The sequence below is a fragment of the Lepus europaeus genome, chromosome 1 (assembly GCF_033115175.1).
Source record: "Lepus europaeus isolate LE1 chromosome 1, mLepTim1.pri, whole genome shotgun sequence".
NCBI lineage: Eukaryota > Metazoa > Chordata > Mammalia > Lagomorpha > Leporidae > Lepus > Lepus europaeus.
Genome location: NC_084827.1, coordinates 158,625,009 through 158,646,108, shown reverse-complemented (window position 1 = coordinate 158,646,108; position 21,100 = coordinate 158,625,009). Strand labels below are relative to the sequence as shown.

The window sequence follows — 21,100 nt, the reverse complement described above, 5'->3', positions numbered from 1 at the left end:
CTCTCTCCTCTTTTGAAATAAATTTTTTAAAAAGTAACATATGGTTTCCCTTTCTCTCCTTTGCCCTGTGGTAAGTAGTGTATATAGCATGGATACACTGGAAAAGGTGATAACAACCTGGATGGCCTGGAGCAGATTTTTATCATGTCACATACAGTGGCAACTTTCAATCTTTGGAATTTTTATTAACATTTTGGGGTCATGGGCAACTAAAACCATGAATAAGAGAGATTGATGTATATATAATGAAAAATCTATCTGTACTTTTTTATCATTATTAATGATATTTATATCATTTTAATGGCCACATTTATTCCATTATTTGATTTTGAAATACTATATTAAAACTAATTTCCTGCTTAGACCTTAATTTACTTTCAAATTATCTTCAGTGATTATGTTTTCATGATTGTTGTTCAAAGATGCCCTTTTTAGTTATTTTTGAAGACTATTTTATAATACATAATATTTTATAATGAATATGAACAATGCTTTCTGATTTTGCACCTAAATCTTTAGTAATTTCATCACATGAGAAAGTCAATTGACTTTGAATTGTAGTAAATATAGCTTTGTTTCTTTCTTAATTACTGATAGTATCAAGCAATATTTTAATTTGGTTGGTTGACATTTGATGGGGTTATTAAGCACTACCATCAATATGATATTATCACATTGTGATCAGCTGCCTGTCCCAAACTCCAAAGTCAGGTTGTGGCTTCCTTACAAGTAGCAATACTTAATTGAGACTACAAAACAGTAAAAAGTTACAGGATAATTTGGGCCCAGGCAAAGAAAAACACAGAGGTGAGAAATCTAGCAATATTACCTTGTTCAGCTATCTCAAAACACATTAAATTTTGGACAAACAAGAGGCAGTGGCATAAAACATTTTAAAACAAGTCATTTTTGATAATGGAAAAACCACAGGACTAAGCATGGGACGCTATGCTGGTGGAATGAGTGATATTAAAATCTACAGAGCAAACAGATGTGGTGTGTTATTATCCAGAGGCCCCCATGTTGAGATGAGGTTTGTAAGCACAATCACATTGCTTCCCATTTTTAGAATGCATAACCAAAAGACTCCAAAATTCTGACATAATGAAATAGAAACCATTTCTTCCTGTGAGTTTATGTGAATGCAAGTAACTTCAAAGATACTCTTAAACTGATTTAATGACAAAACATCTCTAAATTGGTAATAGCAAAGTTAAGGACCTCTAAATATTATTAAACTCAAAATCAAAATGTTTAAGTTTATGTAATAGTAATGAGTGGAAAGTTTTCAATTGATATGAGGCTGGAGAATAACAAATCAATGAACTAACCACTCTTCAACAGAGCCAGCCATATTCACACACAGGAATACCATACCAAATTTGAAGAGGGAAGAGTTGCAAAGACAGCTATAGTTTATAGAAACTGTCCATTATCATAACTTTATCAATTGTTGTCTGTTAGCTGTATCTGGAGTATTTCATATCTACATTTTGTTTTTTTTTTTTTTTTTTTACTTTTATTTAATGAATATAAATTTCCAGTGTACAGCTTATGGATTACAATGGCTTCCCCCCTCCCATAACTTCCCTCCCACCCGCAACCCTCCCCTCTCCCACTCCCTCTCCCCTTCCATTTGCATCAACATTTGCATCTACATTTTGTATAGTTAAGTCAGTGACTTAAGTCTTACTAGACAAAATAAAAATAATTTTCTCTGATTTAATAATCCATAGTTAACAACAAACCAATTTATTGATTTTTCTTTGATTTGTTAAGATAAATTAGCTCTCTTGGGGTGGGTATTTGGTGTAATTGTTAATACATCACTTGGTACACCTACCTCCCATGTAAGAGTCCCTGGGAGGCAGCAATGATGTCTCATTTACTTGGGTCCCTGCCACATGTAAGACACCCAGATTGAATTCCAGACTCCTTGCTTTGGCATGGTGCAGCAGTAGCTGTTGTGGGCATTTGGGGAATGAAGTAGCTGATGTAAGATTTTTGTTTGTTTCCCTGTCATTCAAATAAAATGAAAGTAAGTTTAGATATATTTATGTATTCTAAATTTTTATTTATCTCCATCAGTTATCATTTACATTGCATATGTCACTCTGTTTTGGCAAGATTTGAGTTTACCTAGACCCTATCAAATATATATGCACTTTTAAAATTAACACAATTCTTTAATATATTTTTAGAATAAAGACAGAGTGGGTACCATAGTCTTCAAGATCATCTATGATCTGGTCCTTGGCTAACACTGTAACTCATCCTTTCTAATTTTCTTCATCCATTCTCATACAAAAAATGGAATAATCCAGCCTTAGCGATTTTTGCACTGCCATTCTCTCGGCCTAGAATGTCCTCCCCTCCAATAACCACTTGAACCAGTTCCTCAACTCATTCTTGTCTCTGCTCACATATACTGTTATTTTTTAAAAGATTTATTTATTTATTTGAAAGGCAGAGTTACAGAGAGACAGAAGAAGAGAGTGGAAGAGGGAAGGGGGAGGAAGAGGGGGAGGGGGAGGAGGAGGAGAAGGAGGAGGAGGGAGGGAGAGAGGGAGAGGGAGAGAGGGAGAGAGGGAGAGAGGGAGAGAGGGAGAGAGGCAGAGAGGGAGAGAGGGAGAGAGGGAGAGGGAGAGAGTTCTTCCATCTGCTGGTTCACTCACCAAATGGCTGCAAGTGTCGGAGCTGGGCCGATCTAAAGGTGGAGCCTGGAGCTTCCTCCAGGACTCCCACACTGGTGAAGGGACCCAAAGCATTGGGCCATCTTCCACTGCTTTCTGAGGCCATTACAGAGAGCTAAATCAGAAGTGGAGCAGCTAGGACTCAAACCAGTGCCCACATGGATGCCAGCACTGCAGGCAGCAGCTTTACCTGCTACGTCACAGTGCCAGCCCTCACATATATCATGTTATCGAGGAATTATCTCTGAACATTCTCTCTAAAGTAGAGTTGATCAATGTTTTTCTGCTAACAGTTATTTGGATATTTATAACATCATTTGTGGGCCATGCAAATTATCAACTTTAAAACTAGCTGTTATATTTGGTAAAACATTTAATAAGCTCCTAACGTGATGGCTGGAATTGCTTTTCTTTGGTGAAGCATGTGATGTTAGTTGGTATTGATGATGTTGCTACTCGAAACTGTTTTTCCAGGTTTGCATCCATCAGTCTAGGGCATAGTAGTTGGTAAGTTTTGAAAAGAACTTCTCACAGCAGTAAGATGTTCCAAACACAGATGCAGGTTTCAATGCATGTCTCCCCAAAGTGGGCGATTCCTCATTGCTTATGTAACATTTATAGAACTCAAGCAGTGGGAGGTTGTGGTACCTAGCTTGCAGCTCAATCTAGCTTTGCAGTTGAATGATTATGTTATCAGGCACATCAGCTGTTTCCACATTGAATGGATAGCAAAGATGTTTAATTCCACTGGTTTACTTTTCACATTCTTAAATCGTTCATTAAATGCATCTGTTTCACACATTCACCAACATCTTCGAGTGTTGTAGAAGGCTTTTATCCTTCTAGAGTTTGGATATGCACTGTTTTCCATTTCAAGTTGCTTTTTCCACAGCCTTAATTTAGCTTCAAATGATATCATGTTTGAAAGGAGGGAGCTATGAAGCTGGTTGGGGCCCTAAAGCTTGACATCCAGCAATGAGAGGTTCTTAGTAATGTCTAGAGTGGACTCTGGAACACATAGCTACTTGCTGTCAGTGAGCTCTCTGACAGGTCTTCCCTTCATCTCCATCAACTGCTCCATCAGTCCTTGCCCTCACAGTTCATATACCTCACGAGCACATCCTTGTGACTCAGCCACCACAATTTGCAGTGATAAATCAGGCCAGTGTCGAGATCATTCAATAATTCCTTAAACTGGTGGCTGTGAAGCCCTCTGCCCTTGACAAGATTCATGCATGACACTGCTGTGGACATCACATTGTTGAGCCACAATGACAGTGCACAATTGCATATAATTAAATCACTCAGATCAAGATGAGAAGATGGATTTCTTTCTTGCCAAATGCAATTAACCCTTCTTGTGAGCTAACCATGGCTGGAGCTCCATCTGTAGTAAGTCCACTTAATTTTTCAAATGTTCAAGTTTTTTCATTGATAAAAACAAGTTTCTCAAAGAAGTCTCACCTCTTATAGTCCCATTTATGGCTTCCAGTGACAGCAGTTCCTCTAATACATCAAATTCTGCAGTTATCCAACAAAAACAGCCAATGAGACAGTATTTGTTATGTCTGTTGCCTTATTGCAAGCCATAGAGAAAAACTGAAAATCCCCTGCAGAATCCTTCAGTGTTTTTCAATATCTTGTACTAAATCAGTAATCCAATCCGATATGGTTCTCTGAAACAAACACTCTGAAACAATTGTACTTTGTCTTGTGGGCTCAACTCTGCAGAAACCACCATAAACTTTTTTTCATAAACTCTCCTTCTATATGAGGGCTCAGTTTCTTTGCAATTAGTTCTCTAATTACATAAATTCTCTGAATAATGTTCTCTCTGTTAAAATGAGGGCCAGTGATAATGGCTTGTTGTGATTCCAAACACCACTGAAGAGCATTGATTTTATCCAGATGCATTTGGCCTTGCCAGTCACTGAGCTTAGCATGTTTTGAGCTGGCTTCTTGCATTACTGCTAACACACTGCCACAAACCAGAAACACCAGTTTGCCTTTGATTTCAACAATACAAAAATCATTTGTCCATTTCTCTTGGAAAGATGGACACTCTGCATCAACTTTTCTTTTACTTTGTAGTAGCCATTTGTAGGATGTCAAACCACTTAAGTTTTGAAATCTAGCCAGAATGTATATTGCCAGTGATGCAAGTATTTTGTTTGGATCACTGTTCTAATACTGAATCTTGGATTTGGATCATTTCTAATGTTCACATCATCTACTCTTGATATCTCTTCCATGTACTGCAATTTTCTTAATCTTCACCTGAGACGCAGTTTTCGTGTGGATTGTTGATTGTGGACATGTGGATGAAAGTTGCATTGGAGTTATCATCAGTGTCAACAAAGAAGTCAACAACACTGTCATCAGTCATTGGAGGCAAGGTCATCAACGTCACTAGGAATTATCTCACGGCATCTTACCTCATCATAATCTGATTGCCGTGGTTTTGCCACAGTGTGTTACTACTTGGCCAATGGCTACATTCCCAGTCTGCTTGGCACTGACTGACCTCTCAGCCACCTCAATACAAGCAGATAGCCAAAGAGAATACATGTCTGTCCCATCAGGTTGTCCTATGTGTCCTGTCTATCCTTTAATGGATGTTCTTTGCTTGTCCCTCAAAATTTATATTATTATTCACATAATATAAATTTATGTTGCTGTGAACAAAAAACAAAACTCCTACGTTTATTGAATTTGGAGTCCTGCCCATGACTGCTTTGGCTGGGACAGACAAAATGATTTAATGGGCCTACAAAGACTGAGCCAGATGTTCCCCAGCCCTGCTCCAAAGTTATACTCTATGGTTATTCTTTTAACTTGACTTGATGCTATTTAATAGAACTTAAATCACTGGGGATATATGTGGGGCATGAGCACGGCCAGGCCAGGCCAGGCCTGGGGGCTCTGCATACGCAGCTGCCCCCGTGTGCCCCCACCCGAGCTGCACGGAATGGAGCTGCGCGGAGCCAAGTAAGATGGCGCGCAGAAGAAGTAAGATGGGCGGAATCCAAAGTTGTTTACCACTAAAACTAATTGGCTGCGCAACATCAGGGGAGGTAACAAAACTAGTAACAAGTGTATAGACATAGGGCTAGTCCTATAGAAATCCCCCCATAAGGTGATTTTTTAAGTGATTGGTTGGTCCTTAGCCCTGCCCCAATGACTCTGCAGTTTTGTGCTATAAAAGGTACTATTATGCAAAAGGTGAGTGAGTCCTTGCTAGACTTGGCTCCCCGCTGAGTCTGATTGTCTCTGGGATCCGGAGGCTGGGGAACGGACAAGCAGCGCACTTACCTTTCCTCGGACCCAGTCCATCCTTGTACAGGTGGACTAAGACCCAGCAGATATATGTTTGTATTAATTCCATTTGTTACTTATTACCTATCTCCCACACTCTGAACTTTGTCCATTAAGAAAAATATAAGTTCATGGGAATGTACACACACACACACACACTTAATGTCTAAAATAGGAAGCAGTAAATATCTCTTGAAAGAATTAAGGCTACTAAAGAAAAGACACAGGCTGGACTATCATAATCTGTCATTTAATGGTTAATTTTACCTTCCAATTTGACTATATTGCTGTATCTATGATACCCAGTATCTGCTCAAAATCAGTGTAGATGGGGATTGGCGCTGTGGTGCAGCAGGTTAAAGCCCTGGCCTCAAGTGCCGGCATCTCACATGGGTGCTGGTTCTAGTCCCGGCTGCTCCTCTTCCGATCCAGCTCTCTGCTGTGGCCTAGGAAAACAGAAGATGGCCCAAGTCCTTGGGCCTCTGCATCCACATGGGACACCAGGAAGAAGCTCTTGGCTCCTGGTTTTGAATCAGCTCAGTTCTGGCCATTGGGGCCATCTGGGGAGTGAACCAGCGGATGGAAGACCTGTCTCTCTGTCTCTACCTCTCTCTGTAACTCTGTCTTCAAATAAATAAAATAAATCTTTAAAATCAATCAATCAATCTTTAAAAAAATCAGTGTAGATGGCATTCGAAAGTTGGTGGGCTTCATCACATCAGTTGAAAGTCTTAAGAAAGAAAGACTAACATGCTTTGAGAAAGCAGGAATTCTGCCACCATACAATCTTCAGACTCAAGCTACATCAACTTTTCATGAGTCTCTACCCTACTACCCTGCCCTGCAGAACTCAGACTTGACAGCCCCCATAAGTGAGTCAATTCCTTAATGTTTCTTTAAACATCCCTCTCTCAACAGATAAACAAAGATTTTCCCCCTCCAGAAACTCTTACTACGAGTATCTTTCTATGCAAATATATTGATGTGGAAAACAATACTGTTAGCACATTAATCATTCCAAAAATAGGAAATTTTGATTAGAAAAACTAAAATACAAATAATTTTCATAAGAAGATATGAAAAGTAGGGCTGGCACAGTGGCATAGTAGGCTAAGTCTCTGCCAGCTTACCAGCATCCCATATAGGCACTGGTTGGACTCCCAGATGCTGCACTTCCGATCTAGCTCCCTGCTAATCTTAGGAAAGCTGTGGAGAATGGCCCAAGTGCTTGGGTCCCCACATCCCATGTGGGAGACCTGGAATAAGCTCCTGAGTCCTGGCTTCGGATGTGCGCAGATCAGGCTGTTGCAGCCATTTGGGAAGTTAACCAGCAGGTGAAAAACCTCTCTCTCTTGTCTCTCCTTCTTTGCCTATATCTCTGCCTCTCAAATAACATATCTTCTTTTTTAAAAAAGAAATAAAAGTAAAGGTTTAGAAAACATATTGGTCAGCTTTTTATTACTTTAACAAACACCCAAGAGGAACTACTTGGGAATGAAAAAGTTCACTTTACATTATAATGTGGAAGTTCCCTGTTGAGAGTCAGAGAGCCTCCTCAGTTTGGCATCTGGTAGAGGCTGGCCGTGATGGGAACCAGGCAGAGGAAAGAGCACCTGGTAAGCCAGAAAGCAGAGAGAACCTATTCTGAACTCTGCTAAAAAATAACCAACGCTGTTTCATGAGAGCTACCTTCTGAGTGCATAGCCCAAATGAACTTAAGACCTCCCACCAGAACGACCTCTCTGATGCCACAGTTAGATCCTCTCTTCACCTTTAATCCACAAACCTTTAACATGAAGACTGCAGAGTTTTGGAGAACCACTGTCTTTTTAGTCCATAGAAAGATTACTCAGAACATATGCAAAAGGATACAATACATAAGCTTTAATAAGAGACTAAATAGAACACAAGGCAAGTCATCATGAAGGAGATGTTTTAGCTGATAAAAGGGAGAAAATCTCAAGAAGATACAATTATTATAAATATAAATCTCAAAATATATACAGCAAAAACTGACCAAATTTTAAGGATCTAATCAATATTAGTGATTAAAGATTTTAATATATACATGTCAGAAACTCAAATAGCAAATAAATAAATCCTATAAACTACTTGAGTAATCAGTAAACTATAATAAAATTCTATAATTTTTTGAAACAACACAGGATGCTCAGACATGCACTATGTTTAATTAAATAAGGCACCGTGGGGGCAGGCTCTGTAGTATAGTGCATGCCATCATTTGGGATGTCTGCATCCCATACGAGTGCACATTCCAGTCCTGGATAATCTTTCCTAGTCCAGATCCCTAACATACCTGGGAAGCAGAAGATGATTGCTCAAGGACATGAATCCCTGTCACTCACGTGAGAGACCAGAATCGAGTTTTTGGCTCCTGTCTTCAGCCTGGCCCAGACCTAGCTGTTGCAGCCATCTAAGGAGTAAACTAGTGGGTAAAAGATCTCTCACTCCTCTCTCCCTCCCTTCCCACTTTTCTTCCCTCCCTAACTCTGCCTTTCAAACAAATAAACAGACAAATAAATGAGTAAATACCCGACTGTGATTATTATTATAGGAGTGTTCACCTTTTTTCACTTCTTCCACATACCACAACAGTATATTGTTCTTTACCAACAACATTTGGATGCATGGCATATAGTAGGTATATATTAAATATTTTGTCAAATGAATTAACATAATTTCTACCATGAGACCAACAAAAATACAAGGAGGAAATGATAAAATTATTGGCAGAAGGCATGGTCTAAAATACACATTTATGATTTCAAGATGTTTATAATGAACTATTTTGAATGCATAGTTTTGATTTTCAAAATGACAATACAGTATTTCTTTTTTTTTTTTTCTTTTGATAGTAGAGTATATAGTAGGGGATGTTACATGAGAATGATTTAAAACTATTTATTCATACTGTTCTCATAATACAAGTTAGAAAGAGTATTTTGAAGTCAGATTTGAGTAAATCATGTTTGAATATTGTTTGAAATTCAATCTGAGATAAATATAACTGTAAATTATCACAAGTGCCAACTGAGTGGACTCCATCTCCAAGAGTAGTGTACTGTGTGTTCTGGATGATTTGCACATCTGCTGAATCACAACTTCCCTTAAAGGATTATCCTATTAAAAAGTGTCAGCATGGAAGGTTAAACATGATTAGCTATTCAATTTTGTATATGCAGCCAATTTAAAAGAAGACAAACTCTCTGATTGCTGGGGTTTGGACAATGCAAGATGTATGCACTACAAATGTTAATTATTAATTTTTAATCTAGAGCTAGTATATGCTAGCTCTAGATTACATACATTCCTCTTAGACTAATACATTCCTCTTAGATTTCAGAACTGCATATCCCTTAGAAAAAAATATCAAAGATCTGATTATACCTTTTTTATACAAGTGGATTTTTGTTGATTAAGAGATGTATAAACTGTCACCTGCAATATTTCAAAGTGACCTACATTGAAATACACATGCAACTTTTATTATATATACAAACATACCAGAATAGCAAATTATATGCACTGGGATATTTTATTTCTTGGATGATATTAAGGTATAGCTAGTTATGCAACTAATGGCTTAGGCTTGCTAAATAGATACAAATCTTTTTAATTTCTTACTTTAATGTGTTGAAAAATAATTTGGCAATAGCACATTAATTGTTTATATGCACATAACTACTATAAATGCCTTTGAAAAATGTTTCTTATATAAATACCGCAAAATAGATCATTAAATCTTATAATACTTATTTAGAATTCATCATAATTGGGCATGTGCTATATTTAAATTTTTGGTGCATAATTGTGCACATAATCTTTGGAAAGAACTTCCAGTGAGATATATTTGTAAGCACCTTTCAATTATCTATTCCTATAATGTTACAACTATACTTCTATGTGCTGTAACTACATCAGAGAACTAAGGGATAATCATAACATACTTGTTTTAAAAATGCCACAGAAAATTGAGGAATTAGTGCAAGTGTCACCTTGTATCAAGTATGCAATTGTAGCTGCAATAGTTGATTGCACCTACATAATACGTCAATTTGTAAGGTTAAGAAATTATTTTCTTTTCTCTAGTTGTCTCATATAGGCCTCTAAGAAGACTTTGATCTAGTCATTAATTTATTAAAATGACATAATTTATGTTTTTTTGGTTTTCTTTTTTTTTTGCCAAAACTGCTGTTGCTATAGAGACTGAATGTGTCACTAAGAATACAATAATGACAGTTAATCTTGCCAAGCAATACAGCTGTCATTTGAATTTGAGGCTCAATATTTAAATTATCATGATTTTTGTATCAAGTTTTTTTTCTCTTTTGGATCAAAAAATGGCATATTCTACTTACGTTTTGATGGATTTTTTTCAAATTCAAAATACTAAGGAATTTATTTTAGACTATTATTTTTACCTCAGGATATCAAGTCCCAGTTATACTAAATGTAAGGAAAAATGCAATACTAGATTGTCCAAATCTTAGGCTGTAAACCCAATTAATTAAATCAACTAATCCAAACTTCTCATTTTACAGATGATAAACAAGAGGTTAAGAGAGGTTAAGTGTCCTGTGCAACTTCATACTACAAATCATAGATCAACAGCGATCTTATTGCTAGAGCTTCATCTTGTACTTGACTCGAACGTCTTTTTCTTACTCCTGAGATCTAATTTCTAAGTGCTTATACAAATTCAGTCTAGACTCAGATAAAAGATTTGTGGGTATTGAGAATCTTGAAACATTATTTCTAAATCTGTGAAGATAATTCCCAAAGGGAAATTTCCTAGTTTGTGGAATGAAGTTAGCATTAGTGTAAGTCTACAACTTTTCAAGTATAATATCTGAAAGGAACAAAACTTAGTTAGAGGTATGAATTCTATAATAGTTTTTAGAAGTCAGTAACTTTCATCTGGAATAATCAGTCATTAATTATGCAATTCAAATGCATTTCATTTCTCAAATTTAGGATCCATGATTGAGATGAGTAGTTAGTAACTGATATAACATTGTCATCAACCAATCAGAAGGCACATAAGACAAATCAGAACAGGCCCATGGCAATAACACTTTGTGTAACTGTGAATATTATCCCCAAACGAGTGCTAATATGTCTGTGATTAAAGTTTTCAACGAACTCCCACTACTATTGATGTACTATTTTCCATGCTTACTAACAAGTAAATTAAATTGCTTCTAGCCCCAGAGATGATAAAAAAAAAATTCAAGGAAAAAAAAAACCAGTTAATTTTACAGATAAAGCATGAAAACAGTCCTATGAATGTCCAAATAATTCCCTTTACAATTCCTAATTTATAGAAATTAAATGAAATGTAATTCAGGTTTCCACCTGTGACAGCTTGTATATTTACCAATATACAAATGTAATTATAACCCTTTAAAATGTGAGAAATGAAACCTAACATCATGTAATGATTCAAAGAGAAGATCCAGTTCCTAGAGCATAATAGACCTCATTTCCGGTATTAAGGACAGACTTGCCTATCCAAGGAGCTACATCATCTTACTTTCTTCACATCCTGCAGAGCCTTTCTCCAGTCAGGTGCACCCATCTTCTACTTAAGAGCAAAATGGATTTACATACACAGTAGGGCCAGCATGTGAAATAAGGTGGTTATGAAATAACTGTATCATATTTTCCCTCTTATGCAGTTCTCTGTCCCAAGGGATGGATGTGGTAGAATGAGCTTGTTCTTAGTGGGAGCGACTCAGCTTGACTCTAACGTTTTAGAGACTAAGTAAGTGGGTTTGTTCTCTTCCCTTTCTGGTTCCTATTTTGTTACTTTCTTATTGAATATTTTTATTATTAAGACTAGGTAAGACCTTAAATAAAAGACAAAAGGAAACAGCCCTGTAGGTGCTTGTGTAATTCAGCCATTAGTGTGTTTTGTGCTGCTGTGGCAGAATACCTTAGACTGGGTGGTTTTCTACTGAACAGAAACTCACAGGTTCACAATTCTGGAGACCGGGAAGCCTGGCATCACGCTGCCAGCCACAGTACGAGTACCTTCCTGTTGCAGCATTATGGGATACAGAGCAAAAGAGTGCGAGGGACCTGAATTCATCCTTTTGTGATGGCACAAACACCACATGAGAGTGGAGCCCTGTCAAAAGCCATACCTCTTAATACTATCACAGTAGCAACTGAACATCAACAAGAGCTTTAGAGTGGAAAAATATTCAAATTATAGTAAGCCCTGCTTTCTTGGACAGGAATTTATCCGTAGGCGTGGGGTCAGAGTCCCAGCTCCAGTAGGAACACACAGATACTTAGGATGCTCCCTGCTCGTAAAGGACATGAGGAATATGGCAGTCAGTACCAGCGTGATGCCTTTTCCCTTTTCCCTTCCAGGGACAACTAGCTGACAAGCAATGCCAGTGCGAGCATTCTGTCTTTGCATGCTTTGAGTTAAACATTATCAAACAGTCATTAATGGGAATATTTCCATATTCACAGCAAATTAATCATTTCTGCTGACAGAACTTATACGTATATATAAAACCAAATACTTCATACAATTATTTTTTTTTTCAGTGAAGTCCAATATTAAAGTCACATTCCTTCTTATGGGCTATGATTAGGAATCCAGTTAGATATCAAAATAAAACTTAATACAAATGCGGAACTATTTAGGTCAAAGGACCTCTATAGAAATATCTGTCCTCAAAGGCATTCCAGTTTGAGACTCAATTTTAGAATAAGGCATAATAAATGTTAACAGATGACAAACAAACAAGGTGATGATAAAGGGATTCTACAATTCCCCACATACTCTTAACCTGATAAAAACAAATCTAGAATTTTTTTTTTTTTATTTATTTTTGTTTAAACAATTGTCAAGACTGGAATCAAAGAGAAGGCACAACAGTTTTGCTCTGGTTTTTTGTTATTTGGATTTCGGGACTTTTTTGTTTTTGTTTTCAATTTTTTTTTTTTTTTTTTACAAATACAAATTAAACATGAAAAAAATTCTACTTCAAAAAAATTCTAACAGTTCAAGAAAAGCTCATCAGTTGCATATTACACATTTAAAACCTATCTCACAATTTAAGTTTTAGTGGTAGAAACAGTGTTTCAGAATTGTTTTGTGATCACATACCAAAACAAATTAACTCTATTAACACCTTTTATTCAGTTTTTAGCCATACTAGAGAAAATGAAACTTGTTAAATTTTCCAGAGGCAACTTTTCTACACCAGAAGGTCATGACTCTCATAGAACAATTGGATTTTTCTTGCCTTCAAAATGTTTATCAAATCCTGTTTCTCACAAGTTTCTGAAACATGTAGAAAATAAGAAATATTCCAATGAATGAAACATACCAAATGTCAGTAATAAGCAAGACACATTCCTTTGGGGAAATGGCTATTTTAAAAAAATCCAGTCTGTATATGCAAAGTGTAAGCAAGGAAATTCAGTCTTTTGTCTTTATCTTCTTTATAAATCCATTACTCCTAAAATATCATTCCACAAAATTGGAAGTGAAGGACTAAAGGGAAGGAGGAGGGAAAGGGAGCACACACCATTAACACAAGAGAAGTGAAGTTGTACAAACATAAGCAGTTTATAACAGACTAGCTCATACTCCAAGATACGAAAGGCTGGTTGAAGAAATTCACCACTCTGCAGGAGCTGGGGTTTGTACGGCTATGTGATGATCAGTGATGGGCAATTCATTGCCGTGGAGCAATCCCCCTTCCCACTCCGAATCCGGGTTTCTGCACCATGCCTCCACGGGGAGGGCCTCGCATTCCACCACCCAGCCCACCTCGAGGGCCTCCAGGTCCCCGCAGGCGGTTATCGCGACGATCTCCCTCCCTAGCAGCTCGAGTCTTCTTCTCTTCCACATTCAGACGGACTTCACCTCTGAACATGATGGGCCTGTTGCTAAGGACCTTCTGAACAGGCTCAGAATCATCAAATACAACAAAACCAAAATTGGGCAGCTTTCCACCACTGTTGATGCGCAACTCCACCACATTCCCATAATTTTGAAAGAAATCTTTCAGTTACGATTTGTCTACCTCGTGAGGCAGATTGCCAATGAAGAGCTGGTGACTGTCAGGGTGTCTCACAATCCTTCGGGGTTCAACATCACCTTGCTCTCCAGGCTCACGAATTGGCCTGGGGCCCCTCTGGGGAGGAATGTTGATTCGTTGCTCTCTCACTCTTTGATCCCTCTGAGGCCTCTGTGGTGGAATCTGAGATTCAGGCTTAGACTCTGGAGGGGGTTGTGAAGCTGGAACTTTAACAACATGAGGTGTACTGATGGTCCTCTTCCCCACTTCATGCTGTATAATTGTTCAGACCTGGTTAAGGCCACTCTTAGGATCATTGGTTACTATCCTCAACCTGTCTTTTATGACCTTGTCTAAATATGATCAGAGTCGGGGAACTTGGAAGGCTTCCATAGCCTTGGCAACTCATGACGACAGCCTAGGGTGGTTACTGGCGCCATAAACTAGAGTGTCAATTTGTTGGGTCAACAACAGGAGCCACTGTGCGCTTGCTCCTGATGTGGGATCTCTGTCCTTAATGTACTGTACATTTTGATTTAATGCTATAACTAGTACTCAAACAGTATGTTTCACTTTGTGTTTCTATGTGGGTGCAAACTGTTGAAGTATTTATACTAAATTGATCTTCTGTATATAAATAGAATTGAAAATGAATCTTGATGTGAATGGAAAGGGAGAGGGAGCGGGAGAGGGGAGGGTTGCGGGTGGGAGGGAAATTATGGGAAGGGGAAGCCATTGTAATCCATAAGCTGTATACTGGAAATTTATATTCATTAAATAAAAGTTAAAAAAAAAAAAACAACATGAGGTGGTATCCCAGTAACTGGAACAGCTCCACTGGGTGGAAGGTTCTTATTGGTCACAGCTGCCCAAGAAAATGTCCTCAAGTCCTCCTGTACTGTCTGAGCTATGTCTGCAGGTGCTGGAGAAGAACTCTTCTGAGCATCTTCAGGAGCAGTTTCTTCTAATACTGGCTCAGGCTTTTCCTCTTGGGTTTCAGAGACAGGTTCTGGTTCTGGTTCTGGTTCTGGTTCAGGATCAGGCTCTGGTTCAGTAACGGGCTCCTCTAGGTGTTCTTCCAAGTCATTGCTGACAGTCTGGTCATAGAAAGTTCCTGAATCATCAGGTACCACCTCAGGGGTCTGCTGCCCTTCCTCAGGTTCCTCTACTTCTTCCTCAGATTCCTCCTGGGGCTCAGTGACAAAGCCACCAAAGACCTCATCTTGGTATCTGAAGATATCATTGTGAACATAGAATTTATTTGCAACAGAACCCTCAGGAGCAAGGACAAATGTCTGCATGAATCTCCTCAAAGCCTGGTTATTAGTGGAGAGCAGCCCCATCACTTGGACCACCACACCATCATTTAGAGTAGCATGAGCATCAACATGGCGAATCTTGGTGTGGCAATTGGTGAAGTTCTGTGACATCACCTTCCTATGGATTTCTTTCTGTCCATAGACTGCATCCGCTGGCTTGCCATTTGAATCCAATCCCCCATGGACGTAAGAAGAGTTCTTTCCATAAAATCTGTGTAGCATGTCTGGGGCTTGGTTCAGCAGTGTGTAATACTGTCTCACAAATTCCCGCCCGACCAGCAGGGGACTAGGCTTCTCCATAACCATTGCTTTGGTCAATTCAACCTTGGGAGCAAAAAAAAAATGTCGAACCTGCGCGGCTGAGTGGGAGAGGAACAAGCCTTGCTCCACCGCACAGAGGGAAGCAGAAATTGCTCACGCAACTGCGTCCGCCCAAATACTTCATACAATTATAACAGTGAGAGTCAGAATAACACAAAGCTTAAGGTTGTACTCTCTAGAGTTAAACTGCCTGGCGTTTGTTGGGCTTGTAAATGTCTTTATTTCTCAGTTCCCTCTTGAGCAAAAAAGGCGACAACAGTAACATCTCATTGACTTGTTCTGAGGATTAAATAGATCAATATATGAGCCAAGTAATTAGGATCAAAAGATGTTCGTGATGGGAGTAGACCCCAGAGTGTGGGTTACTATTGCATCACTATGGAGGTAAACCTCTTCTGAATGCTATACCTCAGCAATTCTTTTCCTGAAAGAACCAGTTAGTAAATGTTTTAGGCTCCGCAGACATTTGGTTTCTGTTGCAAATACACACCTCTGTTGTTGTACTGTGAAAGCAACCTTGGACAATATATAAAGAAATGGACACAAAAACTCTGTTAAATCGCCTTAGTATGAAAACAGGTCAAGCTGACCTACGGGCAGTAGTTTGGTATTTCTGCTCTCCCTAATGTCCTTTTGAATTGCAAGGTTTAGGCCCATGTGAGCTCCTGGGATTTTACCTTCTGACCCTTCCAGTTGTCCCCTGGCCTTAGGCTGTCATAAAACTCATCCTTACTCAGCCAAAAACTGGAGGGGACTCTTTTTCCAGTGTGCTTTGTGTGAGTCTCTCACCAGTCCTGTGGTCTCCCCTGAAAACTACAGCTGCTTCAGCCTTGAGCATTGCTCGCCAGCTCCTCAACTCTGGGCGACTGCCAAGTTCCCCCATGGATTCCCAGGCAGAACCCTGGGACAGTCCTAAATATCCCATTGCTTGCTCCCCCCATTTTGGGGATTGCTGTTGGTTAGTAGCCCATGTCCAAAAGCTGTTGTTTCATGCATTTTACCATTTTTATTCAGTTATTTCAGGTAAGGGCTAAATCTGACTGGTCTCTGCTACTCCATCTTGGCTGGAAGTAGAACTCTTTGTAGATTTTTAATATTTTATATACAAGGAAACGTAAGTTCAGAAACGTTTAGCGATGTTTCAGCAAGCTGAGAAGGTGGGGAGAAAATTCTCAACTTTCCAGATGAGCACTCTCCACATTACATGACACTGCTTCCATCACAGGGAAGTATCTACAGACTGCCTTATAAATACAAAGCACTGCAGTCTTTACTAACATAAAGTGATACATCAAATTTGAAGTAGAGATTTGGAGAGTAATTTTCATAGGTTATGAAAACTTTTGGGGTGTGGGGGAGGTTCTGATACTTTTTATATTTTCCAATGGAGTCATTTTTTTTTCCTTCCCATTTTAGCATTCCTATTGTGGTTCTGCCTGTGGAGAATATTTAGGATTTTCTCCAAATGGTGGGAAACTTTGCCCATTTTAATGATCTGATACTGATAAAGCTTTCTACTGGAAAGTCCCCATCTGGCTCAAACTTCAGCTTCTGCATTTTCTGGGGATGTGACTTCTTTACAAATGTATTAGAATTACCTTTCACAAAGCAGGGAAATATTGCTAACCTACACAAATACAGTGAGATGAGAGATATGGAATAGTATATGTATAAATTCTCATAGTTCATTTTTATTACTTTCACTATGCAATTTCATTTAACATTTTCTGAAATAGCAATAAATTTTTGAATGGCAAAAACATATGGCATTTTGAGTAAGCCAAGTGAGAGATATTACTTAGATAGTGAATATTTGCAAAAATTTGTAGCTTTATATTACCATGAGGCTCTCTGTTTAATGAGAAAAAAACATTATCCCTTTACAAATCCAAGGGTTGTAAATACATACTAAGATATGTTTATATCTATAAACACAGATAATTTGTGTTTGTCACAAGCAATGTATTTGCAAATAAAACATTATATAAATAATGCTGTGTCATATGCAACTCCTCTTTTATATGTAAGAGGTGGATTTCTTACAGCAACAGAAAAACAAAACTCTAAGTGGTGATTCATATATCTTTAGATTCTTTGATATTAAGTATACATATACAAATAATACTACATGTCACTTTAAGATTTAGAGAACCATCTAAATTATTTTTAATATTGTATGAAAATGAGATTTTGGCCCTTATTTCTGTCTCTATTTAGTCATTAGTATTTATGCTTTCACTAGGAACTTCCTATAGTGACATATAGTCTTTGGCATCTTAATAACATATCAACATTTTTTGCTTGTTTCCTTATCCCTACAATGAATGAGCTACCCTTTCGGACTCCTTCCAGCTCTGGGATGAAACATGGCAGATGACTATGCTAAGAGTTCTTTGTTATGGAATATCACTGTCGTTTTTAATCCATGACCACAATATAGCAAGGCAATTATCTCCTCCACTGTTTCTATGATGAAAGTGAGTTCAGGAGACTAAGGATTGTGCTTTATGTCTAAAAGATGCCAAAGATGTCATCAAACCGAAAGGTTTGACTTAAGGCCTACATTCTATTTCTACACTTCTGGTTGTTAAATATTTCTGTAAAAAACACATCTGTAAAATGATATGCTAGGGAATTTAAATTTTAAAACAGATAAAGTCCCATTCATTAGTAATATATATAGTTTTAGGAATCTAAAATGAAAACATTTACTTATAAGGTTAATAAATAATGAGATAATTTTTGATATATATGAGAATTATAAATGAAAAGTTTTGGTAAAAGTTTCAACTTTTTAATAACATCTACTTCTAATTTATTGGTATACTCTATTGTATTCACAAGGACAAGAAATCCTTATTTATGAAGATAGATCATTGTATATGTAAACTTTTTTTTTAAGTATACCTCATAGTCTCAAGATGCCCATCAATTAAAATGATTCAGAAACATATTTCTCTCTATGGTGATCCTTTATAGTATAGTATTACATAACATCATGATGACACTGCACACATGTTTTTGGTCCAAGAGCACAACTGGGACAGTCAACCAGTCTTGACTCCAGATTAGTTATGTTGTGAGAAAAAAAGAACTTGGTATATAACAATGAAAAATTTAATTCTGTCACAGAATTTCATAGAGGACACATGATTTGGCACGATTGACTAACAAGAGCCTTCAATAGATGTTTATTATATAAGTCAACATGTCAATATACTATTGCTGTTGTTGCAGATGATTTTTTATATAGGCTGGTATTGGATTGCCGCTAGGAATAAATGGAAACATTTTCAAATGTGTATTTTGAGCTCACTAAGTTAGGCTTTATTTAATCCTATATCAAGTGTTTTCATTATGTAGCTGTGTTCTAATTCCCTTCTAAACTGTACCCTTGGAAGTGAGTCCATAGGAATGTATGCAGAACTACTCAGCTTTATAGTTACAAATTGCATTGTGGTCTGAGAAGATGCATGGTATGATTTTGGGAGTAGAGTCATTGATGTTAGAGTAGAGGCTATGGTTACAAAGGAATGAGGCCCCAAGAGGGCTAGACACAGTCTGGAACAAAGGACAGGATCATTACTAGAGGACCTAAAAAGGGTGCAGTCTAAGCCACGAATACGATTTCCAGTTAAGCAGCCAACAGAAACTAACAGAAGGGGCCTGATAATAACCTGGTGAGCTTTAAGGCCTTGCTGGTTATGAGGCCCAGACCTATCTACCTCTTCACATGGAGCACATCCTAAGGTAGGTGTGAACCTCCTTGGGAAGGCACCCTCATGACTTCCATTACCTAGCTGGCCTGGAAGGGGAGCTGAAATATCTTTTCCTGAACAAAGTTCCAAATAGATCCAGAATCCCTACCTTACTTCAGTTTTGGTTTGCACCTGACTTGCATTCTTAACTCTCTTGCGACGAGAACCTAGTTTCTGGTACTTCCCTTTGTGATTTTCGTTTCTCTATGCATGCGCTCATTAGACCTTGTGTTTGCTTTCCCCAGCTTCCTCAACTTTTAATACATCTCAACCTTTTAAAATGAAGAGTCATTGAGGACTTCTGTACAGAAGCACAGATTTCTCATTATTCACTGAGAAAAGCTTTATGACAGTAATTTCTTAATCACGCAGAATTAAAATTAATTATGGTATGTTCCTTGAAAAATTGGTCAAAGCAATGGGAAGGTCAGGTTGAAATTATACGCCCTCAGACTAATAAAGTGTTTTCATTAACAAGGTCCCTAGTTTATATTCTTTCACTTTTATGTTTCTCATTATTTCTTCTTTTTTTTTTTTTTTTTTTTTTTTTTGACAGGCAGAGTGGATAGTGAGAGAGACAGACAGAGAGAAAGGTCTTCCTTTTTGCCATTGGTTCACCCTCCAATGGCCGACATGGCCAGCACATCTCATTGATTCGAAGCCAGGAGCCAGGTGCTTCTCCTGGTCTCCCATGTGGGTGCGGGGCCCAAGTCCTTGGGCCATCCTCCACTGCCTTCCCGGGCCATAGCAGAGAGCTGGCCTGGAAGAGGGGCAACCGGGATAGAATCCGGCACCCCAACTGGGTCTAGAACCCGGTGTGCCAGCGCCACAAGGCGGAGGATTAGCCTGTTAATGAGAGGCCGGCGCCATGGCTTATTTGTACTCTTAATTTTCTACTTTTCTTAATATTCATGTATTATCAGGAATATAGCCACTATGAAGAAAAACATGTTTGTTGTGCTAAGCATTTCATTGACAGGCATGACAGAGAGAGATGCGGATATTTATTTAAGATCAAATTTATCAGACTGTACAAAGAACTTTTGGGGTGGATAGCAAGGGCAGTAAACAGCAAGGGAGATATATTTCATAATGAAAATCAGATATATAACTATTACTAGTTGCACAGTATTTCCAAACACCATTTAACTTCTATTATTAGGGAGGACAGGCAAAACTTCTAGAAGTTCAGAGTTCAAATTCAAAGATATGAAAAAAATGAATGCTAACTCATGATAATAAGAAAGGATTTAAGAAGGCAAAATGTTCACAAAAGCCAAGTAAAAGTCCTTTAAAGCTATGATATCATTGTAGATTTTTATATGTCAGAAACTATAAATTGAAATAGTAATAAGTTTTTACAGCTCAAAATTAAATTCTCATAGTTGGGTCTTTTATTATGCAATGGTTTTTAAAAAATATTTCTGGCAGGCTACACATACTTTAATGTCAACAATATTACTGAATACAGTTTTAAAAGAGGTCACTGTTGTTACTGTGCTTCATATGAATAATGGATCTGAATGGTAACATGACTTGACTCTTGTTAAGAAAACAAACCACTTTAAAATTTCAGACATACACATGTACTTCAAAAAGTTCATGGAAATGGAATTAAAAGATAAATT

At 37.9% G+C, this 21,100-nt stretch overlaps 1 protein-coding gene and 1 pseudogene across 1 annotated transcript in view; both read right to left on the bottom strand.

The window, feature by feature from the left end:
* The window catches only part of SPAG16 (sperm associated antigen 16), a 1,194,746-nt gene that overhangs the window by 220,885 nt on the left and 952,761 nt on the right, over positions 1-21,100 (bottom strand). The gene's annotated exons all lie outside the window — the stretch shown is intronic.
* Positions 13,312-15,717, bottom strand: LOC133767330 (ras GTPase-activating protein-binding protein 1-like; annotated as a pseudogene).